The sequence below is a fragment of the Lontra canadensis genome, unplaced genomic scaffold (assembly GCF_010015895.1).
Source record: "Lontra canadensis isolate GAN:19392208 unplaced genomic scaffold, GSC_riverotter_1.0 scaffold6, whole genome shotgun sequence".
Taxonomy (NCBI): Eukaryota; Metazoa; Chordata; class Mammalia; order Carnivora; family Mustelidae; genus Lontra; species Lontra canadensis.
The window spans coordinates 12,561,716-12,567,116 of record NW_022631000.1 but is presented as its reverse complement, the minus strand read 5'-3'; the positions used below and the strand labels follow the sequence as shown (position 1 = coordinate 12,567,116).

The following is a 5,401-nucleotide window of genomic DNA, read 5'->3' as shown; positions in this document are numbered from 1 at the left end:
AATCTCAGTTCCAAGTGAGATGAAGGGAAAGGCAGTCTCAAGAGCTTCAAGTCAGGCCTTGAGAAATGGATATTTATCCTGGTCTCAAAGGGCATTCGGGGACATATAAGAATACTAGCAAGACTTACACTTAAAAATATTGATTTTCACGAACCATGAATTAATATTTCAGTGCCACAAAAGCCATTTCCTATCTTCCTAGCCATTCTATTTCTTACTACTTGTACTTGAGTTCAAGTTTGACACTGAGCCTACAACTCCTTATTCTTATTAAATCATTTATTTGAATTTACCTCCCCTGAATTTTCCAGGCATCTGAGAATGCAGCTCCCACTCTAGAGGCATAAACAAACTTTATTTCCATTCTTTTCCTCCCTCCCTCTTTCTTTTTAGGAATCTCAATTCCAGAGCCTCAAAACTTCAATTGATCCAAAAGTAATTCTCCTTCCAGGATTTATGCGGAACCTACTTTGTTCTTGGTACCCTTACCATGTTGTTTAATTAAAGAACTATTAAATAACTCCACAGACATTAAATAACATGATATAGATCATGTAATGAGGCATTACATGATTAATTTTCAAATGTGCATCCGAAGTTAGGAGAGTGAGGTTAGAAATGATTTTTTTTAAAGATTTTGTTTATATTTTGACACAGAGAGAGAGACAGTGAGAGAGGGAACACAAGCAGGGAGAGTGGAAGAGGGACAAGCAGGCTTCCCGTGGAGCAAGGAGCCTGATGTGGGGCTGGGTCCCAGGACCCTGAGATCATGACCTGAGACGAAGGCAGGCGTTTAATGACAGAGCCACCCAGGTGCCCTAGAAACGATTTTTTAAAGGACTAATATAGAGAGTGCTTTTCTTTTTGAAACTTGAGCAAACCTAAAATTACATTGTTTGGGGGCAGGAAAGTCTATTATATAACACATGGTTTGCTTGCATAAATGATATGGTTCGTTATATTTAATATATATACTTGTCTTATTGAAACAATAAAGAGTCCACTTACTCTTATCCCCTTATATAAAACAAAACAAAACAAAAAGGAGAAAACAGGAGTTCAAAAGCTTAGAAAAAAATGATCTGAGTTTTTCTCTTTTTATCCCTAGGTCTTTACATGCCTAGTGACTGGTCAGTGGAAGCATAGAGAGGGATCCTGGGGAAATTTCCTGGAGGATTTTGAAGGATGGGAAAGATCCTTCCGCTCAGTGGAGGGACAGTTCACCTTAGTCAGAAAAGTGTACACATGAGCACAAACAGTAATTTGAAAGGTTGTAACATAGACTTTTGAGGCAGAGATGGGCAGAAGTACAAGCTTGAGGTGCTAAGGATCTTATTTTCTCCTTAAAAGTACTCTAAACCAGCTGAAAAGTGAGTATGATGTATTTTTTCCTTTTAATAAATTCTGTCTCCAATGGAAACATATCAATTTATTCAACAAATATTTATAAAGTACCTTCCCTCATGTGACAAATATACAGGCTGTGTTCTCAACAAAGACAAGTACAAGGAAGTCATTTACACATAACTGTAATTAGCATATTTCATAAACTAAAAATTTGAACACAGAACTGCCCCTGAAAATTGAGGGAAGATGGTTAGTAATTGTAACAAATATGTAGGTATAGGCAAGGACAAGGAGGATCCAGTTCCCTTGGGGAGAAACAAAGGTGCAAAAGCCTTGCCCATAGGTGAGATGGAAAGAACCCTAAGACCGACAATATGGCACAAGGAATACGCTATGGGAATCATCTCATCTTAAATTAAGAACACCATCATAGGATGCCAAGTAAAACACAAGCACCTATCATATAATAGAAGAAATGTTTACTGAATAAATGAGTAAATGAATCAAAGACATTGGGACAGGTGTCCTTGTTTGGCAGTAAATATAATGCTTGATAGCACAATAAACAGGCTTATGGTTCCCACATATTATTTATTATTTCCAAAGGCAATCAAGAAGAAAACAAAATTCTAATAATTTAGAAAAACAAATAAATACTAAGATTGCCCTCCTTTGAGTTTAAACAATGTCAGTAGTTGACAATGATCTATTTCTTAAACTTTGTGGGTTTACATTGCATGTTTATTATATTACCCTGTATTCCTTATAAATCCTTTCTTAATAAACACACACACACACACACCCACAGAGACTCACTGTGAGTGAGTTAATAATACTGTGAGTGTTATTTTCTATTCAAATTTATAACAGCTTGGAGGCGCCTGGGTGGCTCAGTGGGTTAAAGCCTCTGCCTTCAGCTCAGGGCATGATCCCAGAGTCCTGGAATCGAGCCCCACATCGGGCTCTCTGTTCAGTGGGGAGCCTTCTTCCCTCTCCCTCTCTCTCTGCCTGCCTTTCTGCCTACTTGTGATCTCTGTCTGTCAAATAAATAAATAATAACTTAAAAAAATCTTTAAAAAAATTTATAACAGCTTAAAAAATACTTTTAACAATAGAATTTACGGGGTGCCTGGGTGGCTCAGAGGGTTAAGCCTCTGCCTTCAGCTCGGGTCATGGGACCGAGTCCCACTATCGGACTCTGTGCTCAACGGGAGCCTGCTTCTTTCTCTCCCTCTGCCTGCCATTTCCTCTGTTTGTGCTTTCTCTCTCTGTAAAATAAATAAATAAAATCTTAAAAGAAAATAGAATTTACTGGGGTGCCTCAGTGGCTCAGTCAGTTAAACATCTGCCTTTGGCTCAGGGCATAATCCTAGGGTCCTGGGATAGAGCCCTCCCTGGGTCTCCCTGGTCACTAAGGAGTCTGCTTCTCCCTCTCTCTCCCTCTGCCACTCCCCCTGCTGTTCGTTCTCTCTCTCTCTGTCAAATAAATAAATGAAAATAGAATTTACTTAACATGATACTTAATGGTGAAAAACTAGAACTTTCCTGCTAAGATCAAGAACAAAGCAAGAATGTACCCCTCACCACCCCTTTTCAACATTGTACTAAATAATAAGACAAGTAAAGGAGACAAAATGTATACAGATTGAAAGAGAAGAAACAAAACTATCTTTGTTCACAGATAACACATATCTTGTAGAAAATCTGATAGAATTGACAAAAAAAAAAACCTGAAAAAAGAAATGATTATAGGAAGATTACAGAGTTCAAGATTAATGTACCAAAGTCAATCACTTTTGTATATACCAGCAATGAACAAGTGAAATTTGAAATTCAGAACACAATAACATTTATGTCATTACCCCCCACAAAATAAAGTACTTAGGTATAAATGTAACAAAATATGTGTAAGATTTATATGAGAAAAACTACAAAAGTTTTATAAAAGAGATCAAAGAACTAAATGGAGAGATACCCTATGGCCATGGAAAAGAAGACTCATTATTGTCCAGATGGTAGTTATTCTTGACTCAATCTATAGATTCAATATATTCCAATCAAAATTTCACCAAATTATTTTGCGGGTATCAGTGAACTGATTCCAAAGTTTATATTAATTGGCAAAAGACTGAGAATAGCCAACACAATGTTGAAGGAGAAGAACAAAGTCAGAAGATCAACACTATTCTCTTCACACTTGCTATAAAGTTATAGTAATCAATATAGTGTGGTATTAGTGAAAAAGAAGACAACGAGATCAATGAAACAGAATAGAGAGCCCAGAAATTGATCCCCAAAATATAGTCAACTGATTTCTGACAAAGGAGCAAAGACAAAACAATGGACCAAAGATAGTCTTTTAGATAATTGATGGTGGAAGAACTTTTATTATGTCCACATGTAACAAAATGAATCTAGACACAAACCTTACACCCTCCATAAAAATGAACTCAAAATGGATCACAGACCTAAATGTGTGAAGTGCAAAACTGTAAAAGTCCAAGAAGATAACAGAGGAGAAAAATACAGGTGACCTTGAGTACGGTGATGACTTTTTTTTTTTCATTTTTGACAAGAAGCTTATTTAAACAAGACACTTCCCTTGAAGCAAAAACCATCTAGGATTCATTTCTTTTACAGTAATTTATACCTATTTAGAGAGAGATTGCCCGACAAGTAACAACTCTATACAAAAAAAGTTATAAAATTGTCCTTGGTTTTACAATGATAAATGCAAAACATTAAAATTCTCCAATTGAACAAGGTGTGCAAGGAAATTTATGTTGTTCTTTTTTTGTGAAACAGTGAGAGCAATATAACTTATGAGATATAAAGACAGGAGCTGAATATCACAAATAGAGAAAGGGGGTGTTTTCACAGAACCAGTATTTTTCCCCCACTTCTTGTCTATTTGATGTCAATTAAAACATACCACTGGCCATTTAGCTAAAAAAAAAAAATGCAGTATGCTTCTGCACATACACCATTACATTATATGCAATAAAGGAATGAGGAATGGGAAAATGAAAGAATCGAGAAAAACTACTGTAGCACTCAGGATGTGGTGGAAGCAAATTGCAGTTTTCAAATTGACAATGTCCTCTTTGGTCTGGAGGAACAGAGTTTTGAAGTACCATGTTCCATTTTTAGTAAACACCTCCTGTCTGCTGCTGGAACACATCACATCAATTTTATCTTCATCCTCCATCTCCAACTGTGCAGGAGTGTCTTGTTTCATTGATTGCTCATCAAATCGGAATCAGCCTCATTGACAAGCTCTCATTCACAATACGCTTTCATTAGTTTAGTAAGTGTTGTGAGCCTGCCTCTTCATCTTAAATGGTACTTCAGAATCATCCCGCACCACCTTCAAATTAATATGGTCGTTGTTCTCAGTCCTGACTCCTTCCTTGGACTTTTTATTGGCCCTGGTGAGCCCCAGAGACTCCTCAACTGCCACTCCACAAAAGAGGTGCCAGATCCACATTGAATGAGCACACAGCAGGACCAGGAGCCGCTGAAGAGAAGCAGCTCATGATGTCTCTTCAGATACAACACCAAAGGCACAATCCACTAAATAAATAGTTGAGAAGCTGGTCTTCATTAGAGTTAAAAACTTCTCCTCTTCATAGGACACAGTCAAGAGAATGAAAGGACAAGCCACAGACTTGGAGAAAATATTTACAAAATATATATATGATAAAGGACTTATCTAAAATACACAAAGAATGAGACACCTGGGTGACTCAGTGGGTTAAAGCCTCTGCCTTCGGCTCAGGTCATGATCCCAGGGTCCTGGGATTGAGCCCCGCATCAGGCTCTCTGCTCAGCGGGGAGCCTGTTTCCCCCTCTTTCTCTCTGCCTGCCTCTCTGCCTACTTGTGATCTCTGCCTGTCAAATAAATAAATAAATAAATAAAGTAAAATACACAAAGAACTCTTAAATCTCAAGAATAAGGATATTAATAACCTAATTTTCAAAAGACTGAAGACTTGAACAGACACCTCACTGAAGAAGATATATCAGTGACAAATAAGCACCTGTATAAACAATA

The 5,401-nt window shown here is 37.3% G+C and overlaps 1 pseudogene; it reads right to left on the bottom strand.

Moving 5' to 3' along the window:
• Positions 1 to 4,455: 4,455 nt before the first annotated feature.
• Positions 4,456 to 5,028, bottom strand: LOC116864808 (annotated as a pseudogene).
• Positions 5,029 to 5,401: the final 373 nt, after the last annotated feature.